Below are 11,549 nucleotides of genomic sequence, written 5' to 3'. Positions count from 1 at the left end.
TGGAATGGAATACTGTTTAATAATAATTTTAATGAAAAAAAAAGAAAGTATTTTTTGTATTTTTGGAGCACATGGTATGTCTGTAATTTTTTTTCATGAAATTTTCATTTTTGGTATTTTGGCAATATTTTGGAAAATTGTCTTTATTTCTTTGAAAACCGCATGGTACCACAAAAAATCCGCAACATTTTTTCTACGTAAAATGGAGAGTGAAGAAAAACAAAAGTGTGATAATAGATAATTGCTATCTAATCCTAAAGTTTCATTAAGATCGGTCCAACCAATTGAGAGATATATATTTATAAAAATCCCCAAAATTTTTAATAAAATACATCCGATTTATTCACGGGCAGCCGTAGTACATTTGGATTTCCGAGCCGGATCAAACTTTCCGGTCCTAGTTTGTACTGTGCCTAGCTCTATGGACAGGACTAGCCGGTGCAACAAGGTTGACTCGGTCAGACTTTATGCTTCAAATAGGTTGAATTTACTTTTACTAAAGGGGCAGAGGTGCGTGTAATTGTATAGTTCACCCTAACATAACAATAATAAAGTTTACAGTTGCACCTTAATTATTATATATCCTCTACTCTTTTAGTAAAAATGCACCGCTCAAATTCTTAGATCTATTTATTGATAGCCTTGCTTGGACAGGTACACTAGAACTAATTTGCGAAATTTCTATACGATTTTGCGAATTTTCTCCATTTCCTTAAGTCTGGTTTTTATAAAATTTTAGGATTAGATAGAAATAATACATTAACTCATTTTTTTATTTTCTTTATTTTTGATTTTGAGAAAAAGGTTTTTTGATTTTTTGTGGTACCATGTGAGTATCAAAAAATCAAAACAATATTCAAAAATATTGCAAAAATTCCATCCATAAGAATTTCATGGAAAAAAAACTGTTTAGATAAACACTACGGTAATCACACTTTTTTTGTCTCACCCTATAAATACATACATACATATATATTTCTGTGTATCTATGTTTATACTTTTGAACCATCATTTACCCATATTACTCTCACATGGTGACACCTCCTAACCAAATATAATAAATAACCCTAATTATGTTATTCCTTATTATACAGTGAAATATGGTATTCCTTATTATTACTTTAAACTCTAGTTATTCGAATTTATGTATAAACTATTTTGCATATATATATATATATACTGTTAATATAATCATCAATTTTGTGATTGTAAACTCTATCTGTATACAGATACATTTATTTTAGCAATAAACTTTATCTTATCTTATCTTATCTTATGGTATTCCTTATTATACAGTGAAATATGGTATTCCTTATTATACAGTGAAATATGGTATTCCTTATTATATAGTGAAATATGGTATTCCTTATTATACAGTGAAATATGGTATTCCTTATTATACAGTGAAATATGACATTCTTTAATATACAGTGAAATATGATATTCCTTATTACTAAATATTTCAAAGTCTAAGATTTTTTTCTTCCAGAATTCATAAGTTTGTAATATCAAAGGTCTGCAAAATTGAGTTGCAAAGATATAGGGTTTAGAAAATCAGAGTTTGTGGCATAAAACTGAATTCCTATATTATTTAACTAAAAAATGTAAAAGGAATTGAGTCTTTACCACAAACTCTGATTAAATGATCACACGCAAATCTGCCCCTTTAGAAAAAGTAAATTCAAGTAGAAGCATAAAGTCTGACCGCGTCAACCTTGTTGCACCGTCTAGTCCGCAGAGCTAGGTACAGTACAAACTTACAAACTGGGACTGGAAAGGTTGACCCGGCTCGGAAATTCAAATGTACTACGGCTGCCTGTGATCAATGGTTGAAATTTCAAAGGTTCCCTATGATCGCAAAGATGTAGGGATTAGAAAATTTCAATATGTAGCAAAGACTCAATTCCTTTATTTTCTATATCATTTGGAGCTTAGTATTGAATCCCCCTCAGCCTCTAAACCAGAATGTTTACTTGAAAGGAAATATTATGAAAGTAATGGCTTTACTTTCAGTCTAACGCTAAGCTTTTTTCCTCACTTATTTTCATATCTCAGAGGGTTTCTGGATTCAATGTATTAGATGAAAAAAAAATATTTATTCGGTTAGTTTAGACCTTTCATTTAAAGATATGTCCGATTTAACCCTTACAACCTTATCTAACAAATAGTGTGGAAGATATAATTGTTTTTCTAGTTTAAAAAGTGTTTACTCCAATAAATAGAAATGCACTTGTCACTCTGTAAATAAACAATAATTAAAATCAATTATTTTTCTAAGAAAACAGAAATGCACTTGTCACTTTTTAAATAAACAAGAATTAAAATTAACTAATTTTCTCAGAGAATAGAAATGCACTTGTCACTCTGTAAATAAACAATAATTAAAATCAATTAATTTTCTAAGAGAACAGAAATACACTTGTCACTTTTTAAATAAACAAGAATTAAAATTAATTAATTTTCTCAGAGAATAGAAATGCACTTGTCACTCTGTAAATAAACAATAATTAAAATCAATTAATTTTCTAAGAGAACAGAAATGCACTTGTCACTTTTTAAATAAACAAGAATTAAAATTAATTAATTTTCTAAGAGAAAAAGAAATCGTTATAAGCGTAGAATAACTTGAAAAACGTTTACAGTCCATGAAGTGAGAAAAAAATTTGATCCAAATATATATCTTTGATGGGAGATGTTATCTATCTATATATATACTAGTGCTTGTCTGGCTGTCTGTTTGTTTGTATCCAATAAACGGCTGAACTGATCGGACCCAACATTTTTGTGGGACCTCTCGCGTGACCCCAGGGTAGGTTTATGGATGAATTTACAAAAATTTCCCTCTAACAAAATTCGATTTTTGAAAATTTTGCAAATCCACGAAGCGCCTAGTGTTTTAAATTTGCCCATAAAAAAGTTGAAAAACTAACATAACATCAATATCATTTATGTCATCCTTTACAACCCAAACCAAATAATTTATAAGAATACCCCTAACTGAATATTGAATAAAGTACATCTGGTGCTGAGTATTATTATTCTAGTTCTAAGTATTCAATATATAATACATAATAGAGGTGTAGGCGAAGGGAATATTGGATTGGAACCCAAACTGTAAGAATTTAATCGCAACCCTGTAAGAATATAATCGCAACCCTGTAAGAATATAATCGCAACCCTTTAAACATCCTTTTTTAAATCTGAAATTTGATTATTTTTCATTGCACATAATCTTTGGTTTCTCTAAAAGTTAATTTAACTTTCTGATTAGTTTCAGCAGAGAAAGATCCAAAAAGTCATTGTGACTCTAAGATACAATTCACAACATAACAATTAACAAAATAAACAATCAGACAATGACAAGTAATTTTTCAGTCGAATATTCTTAAAAATAGTTATTCAATTTCAAATAAAAGATTTATCAATAAATGTTGAAATAAAGCTGAGTGCAGTTTGATTGTGCTACCAGCGTCAGAAGTTTATAAAATATATTATTGTTGAGAAAGAATAATGGTCCCAGAGAAAGCATTATCAAGACTGAGAATATTAGGAAGGGGGGGGGGGGTCTACTGGAAGGATGGGGGGGGGGTGTCAGTAGATGATATTAGGGTGGATTAGAGAGATGTTTTCAATATCTCCGGGCTAGGTGACAGTGTTTATTTATCATTATCTAATATATATAAAGTTGTAATCTCTGTTTGTTTGTTTTCCGATCATAACTCAGGAACCCCTGGACCGATTTGCATCAAATTTTGATGCAAGTCGGGAGACCCACGAAAATGTTCTAAACTTTGAGATTCTTGAGAGTCCACTTTTAACGGGAAAAATAGCTAAAATTATAATTTATGACAACACGCGGGTAAACGGTAGGACTAACTATGACCTGACAACGCTGGGTTCCCAAGCTAGTTATCGAAAAAAACAAATATTTAGGATGTGCAGAAGTACAATTTATTTATATTATTTACAATTTAATTATATAATTTATATTATTGACATTTTCTGAAATAAAACTTTTTACTTAAACTGTCTGAATATTTTTGTCGGTGAATGAACAGAATTTTCAGAATTATATATTTTTAAGGCAGGTAGTACAGGAAACATGGTGTAATTCGAGTTGAAATTAACAAAATTTTATTCCCCAAATTAAACAGGTTTGCAACTAATAAAACAAGAAATTAAAACAGTTTATTCAAAAGTGGGATATTATACATTTCCTTAATTAAACCTCATTTAGATTTATGCATTTATCAAACAGTTATTGCATTTTATTAATATATTGCATTTAAGTAATTTATTGTTGTATTTTAAGTAAAGATATTGTATTTAATTTAAGATATTGCATTAAACATAAAGATATTACATTAAATATATAGATATTGCATTAAGAATAAAGATATTGCATTTAATATTAAAATATATATAAATAGATATCACCAGGTGATTTATTACAATTTTCAAAACTTATAATTTCAAAGGAAGATAGAGGAATTTTACTTTGCTACAGGATTTGAATAACTTCTGATTCTGTAATAATCTATATATATATAAAGTTGTAATCTCTGTGTGTCTGTCTGTTTGTTTGTCCGATCATAACTCAGGAACCACTGGGCTAATTTCTTTCAAATTTTGATTGGGTAACTTAGGAGAGCCACGGGAATGTTCTTAGATTGGTTTTGTGATTCTAAGTTGTATGGATCGGCTTTAATAGCAAAAATCTAGTTTCCTCGTAAAATCGTTCAAATGCGGGTAAACGGCGGTAGTAACTTTTAGTAACATGGTTCCCTGGATAAAGTAACAGTGTTGAAAATAACTATTGATAAAACTGTTATTTTGGTTCGCAGTGTTATAAAGTTTTGGGACAGAAATTTTCTCTTTATCGAGAAGGTTAAACCCTTTTCAGATTTAATTTAAAATATGATTTTAAAAGGCGAGAACCTTCCAGATATAGAGAAAATTTAGGTTCAAAAACTTTATATAGCAGGTTGTGCCAAATAGCCAAATATTTTGGAAATATCCAAAGTTTGTTTGAGAAAATCCGGGAACCAATCAAAACTCTATAGCACACGTGCTATAATGTACAGCTAATTCAACTTAATTGCACGATGATTACTTTATAGCACATTCATTATGAAATTTACGATGAAGTGAGGAAGAATGATAAAGTACACAATAGATTCATAAAACTTAATAACACCATTTATTCAGAACCTTTAAGAATTTAAATGGAGTGTACATTTTTAATCTTTTTTCAACCTAATTCCATTAATTAAATATAATTAAATAAATTAATTTAATATAAACCGAACACAAATAAAAATTCGATTAACCCTCAGTATAGTGTTCAGAAAACAAAAAGAAAAATTATCTAAGAAAAATCCTGAATCCAACTACAAACAATATAGAAGCTTTTAGGAAATATAAATCTTTTTATCGCACAACAATTGAAAAGGCCAAGATAATAAATTTTTATTCAAAATTTACGGAATAATCACAAGACATAAGAAAGACTTGGTATTTTCTAAAATCTATTATTTGTCTAGTGATATTTCGGATTCTAATTTTGTGTTTGTAAATATTACACCAGAAATTATTCTTTAAACAGTGAGTACACTTTAACCTAAAAAAAGAGATTGAATTTAAAGAATTTGAGCCGCGGTTTAAATCCGCCAAAACCCGGTTTAAATTTAGCGCCGGCTTAAATCTTGAAACATTTCATACAATTTTAAGTGGAAGCAACCATATCTAAGCCGCGACTTAAATTTAAGCCGCCGCTCAAATTCTTTAAATTCGGCCACAGGTCAGGTAAGGTCAATATTTCTACCAAGCTACTGAAGGAAATTCTTTGATTAAAAGTATAGTTTATCCTATATATAAGCGATCATTTGTTTAGTCTTACTTTTAATACAGGATATTTCCCTGGTGATTATAAATGTGCAAAAATAATTCCTATCTTTAAAACTGACGGAAATGATAAATTTATTAACTACAGACCAATTCGTATTCTCCCAGCGCTAAGTAAACTTCTTGAAAAAATAGCTGCGACACAAATATTAAAATATTTAACAGTTAATGAATAAAATTTTCTAAAATGTCAATAAACGCTGACCAGAATTTACACTAGGAATTATTTTTAGATCTAAAAAAAACTTTTGACTGTTGTGATATTCTTAAAAAAAAAACTCTAACACTACGGTTTAACAAATGTAGCTAACTCCTGGTTTCAAAACTACCAAGTCAATAGGACTCAATATGTTTGTATAAACGTTATTTTTTTTTTCTAAAAAAAAAACTATTTTATACGGTGTTCCGCATGGAAGTGTTCTTGGGCCCCTACTATTTCTCATATACATAACTGATTTGCCTTTAGCAACGTCTTTTTTACTAATCTATTTGCTGATGACACTAGTTTTCTAAAATCATCTCCACACATATTGAAACTTTAGTTATTGACGCCAACTTTAAACTAAAAAAGGCAGCTGCATGGTTTCAGGCAAACCGTTTAACATCAAATGTTTCCAAAACAAAGTTTATGATATTTAGGAATAAAAATATGCAATTTGATCCTGCAAATTAAAAATTAGAAAAATGATTCTAGAAAGAATAGGAACTGACTGTACAAATAAATATGTCAAATTTGTTGGAATTGATGAATTCTTAAATTGGGACTTTTAAATTGAACATGTTTCCACTAGGTTGTAACAGGGGGGGGGGGGGTGGTTGCGTAAAAAATGCAAAACTACAGAAAATCAAATCTTTGCGCATTCAGATTCATTATATTTCAGATTAAAACTTCTAAATCTTGATTTTACATATAAACTAGGTGGTCAATCTTTTATGAATATATACTTTTATGAAAATCTTCCAACTTCCTTCCATGATATGTTTAATTCTTTTAACTTGAACATGTTCACTTTAAAACCCTAGAATGTTTTTCCACCGCTTTATTTCCAAAATTATGTAATTCGATTGAACTAGAGCTTAAAGAAACTAAATCTGTAAAAAAGTTGAAAAGAAAAGTCGTCAAGAACTATTTAGATGGTTATGCAAGTTATATCTTTTAAAAAAAACTGAGTTTCATGTGGATAAACTTAGTCTTTACTATCTTCTTCACTCTGTAGTTCATAAACATGATTCTAATAAAATATGTTACCCTCTGTTACAACCCTTCCACTGAGTACCCTCCCTTTCCCTTATACTCACTCACCTCCTCCTTACCTTTTTCCTGATTTATTATCATTGTTATGTTTAAAATGTACACTGTACATACAGTGTACACCCATGTATTTATTTACAATTCTCATTCGATTATAATGGGCCAAACAATTAAAACAACCTACCTGGTTAGGCGGGTCAGAGCTACACAGTAAATTTTGTTTTTTTATTTGTATTATCTTGTACTTTGTAGTTGAATAAAAATATATATATGAATAATGGTACAATCCTTTGATATGTCAAACTCTGATTATTTCTCCTTGAACAAGCTTAGATTTCAAAGGTTTATAGAATTCATTGAAAAAAAACAATGAAATAAAGTTCATTTAACCTGAGTTTGGAATATTTTTCTTCAAATCCTTTTTTGGAACACAATTAACTTAGTATTATATAATAAAGTAGATTTGCAGTGCTGAATATTATTTTTCTAGCTCTAAGTATTTAATATATTATATATAATAGAGATGTAGGGGAAGGGTATATTAGATTGTAACCCAAACTGTAGATTCATACACTATACTTTTGATTTCACGGAATTAAAAATAATCAAATCTTATGAGTAATCAGGCCCCCCTCTCCCCTCCCCCCACCACCCTCAGAAAATGGCCTTCCAGTCAACTATTTTTCAAGGGCTTAAAAAAAACTTTAGCTCATAGCTTACTGGGCCTGTAAGCGTAATTTCAAGTTACTCTCCAAGTAAAAATGGCAATGCCAGATTTACAAGGGTACTTTTTAAACCTTAATGTGATCAAAAATGAGGAATAAAGTGTGTTTTCTAATAAGTGTTTAATTCTAATAATTTCTCCATTTTTTTCTTTAAAGTAAGTTAAAAGCGAAAGTCACTTTTGCAGTGAAACCACAAAAAAAGAGTTTAAATAAACTAAAACATGGATATTGAATTCATACTTGATCAGGCAAAGCTTTCAAGGGTATCGTTGTAAATCGGATTTTCCATCTGCACCGAGAGGCTCACTTAAAATTGTGCGAACAGTCCAATTAAGTTGTGTTAAAGTTTTGACTCTTTTGATTTTTCCGTGACACGAACTGCCCGTTCTTTTTTTTCTTTTTTTTCTTTTTTATTCTTTTTTTTCTTTTTTATTCTTTTTTATTCTTTTTCATTCTTTTTCATTCTTTTTATTCAGTTTTATTCTTTTTTATAATTTTAAAAGTTTTTTAAAAGTTGCAAAGCAATGGTTTTTCATGGAAGGCCTATGGGGTAAAGTAAACTAAATCCCCTCCACCCCCCCCCTCACACCGGTTAACCATCTCCCCCCTCTTTTAAGGTTAACCTACTAGGTAAACTATGTAACCGCCCCCCCTGTTTTAGGGTAAAGCTACTGTGTTGATAACTTCCCCTCCCCCTTTTTTAGGGTTTATCTTCTGGGCTTAACCCTCTCCCCACTGTTATGGTTAACCTACTGGATTAATGACCTTCTACCCACCCCCCCCTTTAGGGGTTAACCTCTTTAACCCGTTTAAGTCTAAGTTACTGGGTTAACCATCTCCTCCCTCTTAGGGTTAACCTCCTGGGTTAACTATCTCCTCCATTATAGGTTAAACCTACCATGGGCTAACCATTTCCCGCTTTTAGGTTTAACCTACTACAAGTTATAAATTAAAAATAAAGGGATTTGGATTTAGAAACAATTCAACCAACCATTCTGTAAATTCAAATTTGATTTTTTTTCTTTTTTTTCTGATATGGTTTTACCCCTGATTGTTTCAAGTTTGCCAAGTTAGAATATACATTGTAAAGTAAGAAATGGATTCGGAGTAGGGTTTCCAGTGAACGAAAACTTTCGGAAAAAAATGCGAATTTGAATTTTGCTTTCGCGAAAACGATGCAGAATTTCGTGAGAAAAATATAAAAAATATGCGAAAATTTCAAGAAAAATTGCAAAAAAATCCCGTTTTTCGTATAAAGCTGTTTCAGGAAAAAAAGCAAAATTTCCCAAAACTGGCTAAATTTTTGATTTTTTTAGCGAAACAGGTTTATTTAAAACTTCGCGAAAAAAGCTACAATTTTCACAGTTTTTGTTCTACAAACGGAAAGCGAAATTTTCGGCGAAACGATTTCCTAATATCGCTGGAAACCTTAATTCTGAGTAAATGTTCTCTCTATTGCAAGAATTGAAGACGTTTTCTCTCAATCTAGATTTTATTTCTAAGATAAATTCTAGATCCAGCCTACACTGCCAACTATATGTTTGGACAAGGTAGGAGAAAGGAGAGAGAATTGATTGGAAGATCAACTCAAAGAGCTTCTTGACACTTTTTATACTTCTAAGATGGATTCAAATTCATCCAAACTCATTCTTAAACTTTCTTTTGATTTTAAACATAAAGAATTACTAGGCTTTCTCATCTTCTTTTTCAACTTTGAATTTTGGATCTATCAAAAAGCTAGCATCTTCTCACAATATTAAAAAAAGTTTGCGGATATAATTATATTTTTTCGCACATTTTCAAAATTATACAAAAATCAAAAACTTTTGCAAACACATTTTTAAAATTTTGAACATCCATAAACCTTCCCTGGGGTTATGTTAAGTCCCACACAAAATATGGTCTCGTTCGGTTCCGCCGTATTAACGTTTATTGTATAGACACGTTTTAAATTTCTTAGATTGATTCAAGGGTTTCCAAACTCAATCTTAAACTTTCTTTTGATCTAAAAAATGTAATATGATATCTTTGTTTCTTCGATTACATTTACAAATATTTGTCAAATTGCAAAATTTCAACAACAAATTCCTCCTTCCTTTTTTGACAGTACCGAGCTCTCACACCTTTGATATTTGATGAATATACATAAATAATATATATCTACATAAACATGAATATACATATATAATATAATATTTATCTACATAAACATGAATATATATATAATATAATATTTATCTACATAAACATTTGCAAAATTCATTTATATTGAGTCTTTCCCACAAACTCAAATTTTCTAATCCCTATATCTTTGCAACCTGCTAGTTTAAACCTTTAGATATTTCAAACTTAGATTATTTGATCTAATAGAACTCATAGTTTGACATATATAAGGTCTACTACACAGGCAGCCGTAGTAAATTTGAATTTCCGAGCCGGGTCAACCTTTCCGGTCCTAGTTTGTACTGTATCGCCAGGAAATGGGTAAATAAAGCAAACACTCAATAGGACTAGCCGGTGCAACAAGGTTGACGCGGTCAGACTTTATGTTGAATTTACTTTTACTGAAGGCTCAGAGGTGCGTGACTACATTCGGTTGCAAATATAAAGGGATCAGAAAATCAGAATTCGTGGGAAAGACTCAATTCCTTTTCAACAAAATATCATTGCATAACAAATTCTTTTAGCCTTATAAAACATTCGAATTCATTTGATTTTAACAAGTTAAAGGAAATGGTTCATTCTGCGTTCTAATTATTCTATTTTAAAGTTTTCAATAGCTGAAATTATGATTTTAGAAATGGAAATACTAGAAAAATGGCTCATGTTAACGTACTTTATCATTACTTTCGGGCATTTTTACACCCCCCCCCCCTTTAAGTTTTTAATGTTACGTCTCTGCAGATATCATTGTTTACAACTCTACAAAAATTTCATAAATGTAAAATATATTGTTTGTTTAAGTATTGGTTTGAAATTGTACAATATGTTATCTCTTGTTTACATTTATACTCAACTCAGCTAATGGGAAAGGTCAAAAAGTCTGCCTGCGTCATCAAAGTTGAAACCGAGCCGGCATGGGCGGTACAAGGGGTCTCGGTCCGGTTCGAGTTCAAATTGACCCTAGTCTACCGTGCATTACATAACCTGTTATCTAAGCTAATGAAGATAATTGATTAGACTATTTACATAACTCAAAAAGTATTGATCGGAGGCTGTTGAAATTTTCTGACTTTTCCTACATACCGAAAGTCCTTCCTTTAGGCCTAAAACCAGGCTTTAATACTAACTGCCTGAATGACTGCTTTTTCCTGTAACAATTTAAATCTTTGTTTTGACCCACTTTCACTTGTCAGATTTTGATAAAATTTAGCTTTTTGGAAAGCCTATGACATAAGGAAACGGATTGCACAAGTTTTGCGAAAAAAATTTCAATTTTTTTGCAAACAACCTGTCAAAGGGAATTTGCACATTTTTAGTTTTTCTTGATTAAAAATCAGGTTATTTAAAATTTTGCAAAAAATTTTGCATATTTGAAATGGCATGGTCAAGTGCTTTTCAAAAATGTATAATTTTTCATTTTTTGGACAAATTTTTTTTTTGCAAACAATTATACTTTATAACTGGATTTTGCGATAAAAAATTCAATTTTTTGCAAATTTGCAAAT

Source organism: Eurytemora carolleeae, unplaced genomic scaffold (assembly GCF_000591075.1).
Source record: "Eurytemora carolleeae unplaced genomic scaffold, Eaff_2.0 scaffold374, whole genome shotgun sequence".
Classification (NCBI taxonomy): domain Eukaryota; kingdom Metazoa; phylum Arthropoda; class Copepoda; order Calanoida; family Temoridae; genus Eurytemora; species Eurytemora carolleeae.
This window is presented reverse-complemented; position numbering follows the sequence as displayed.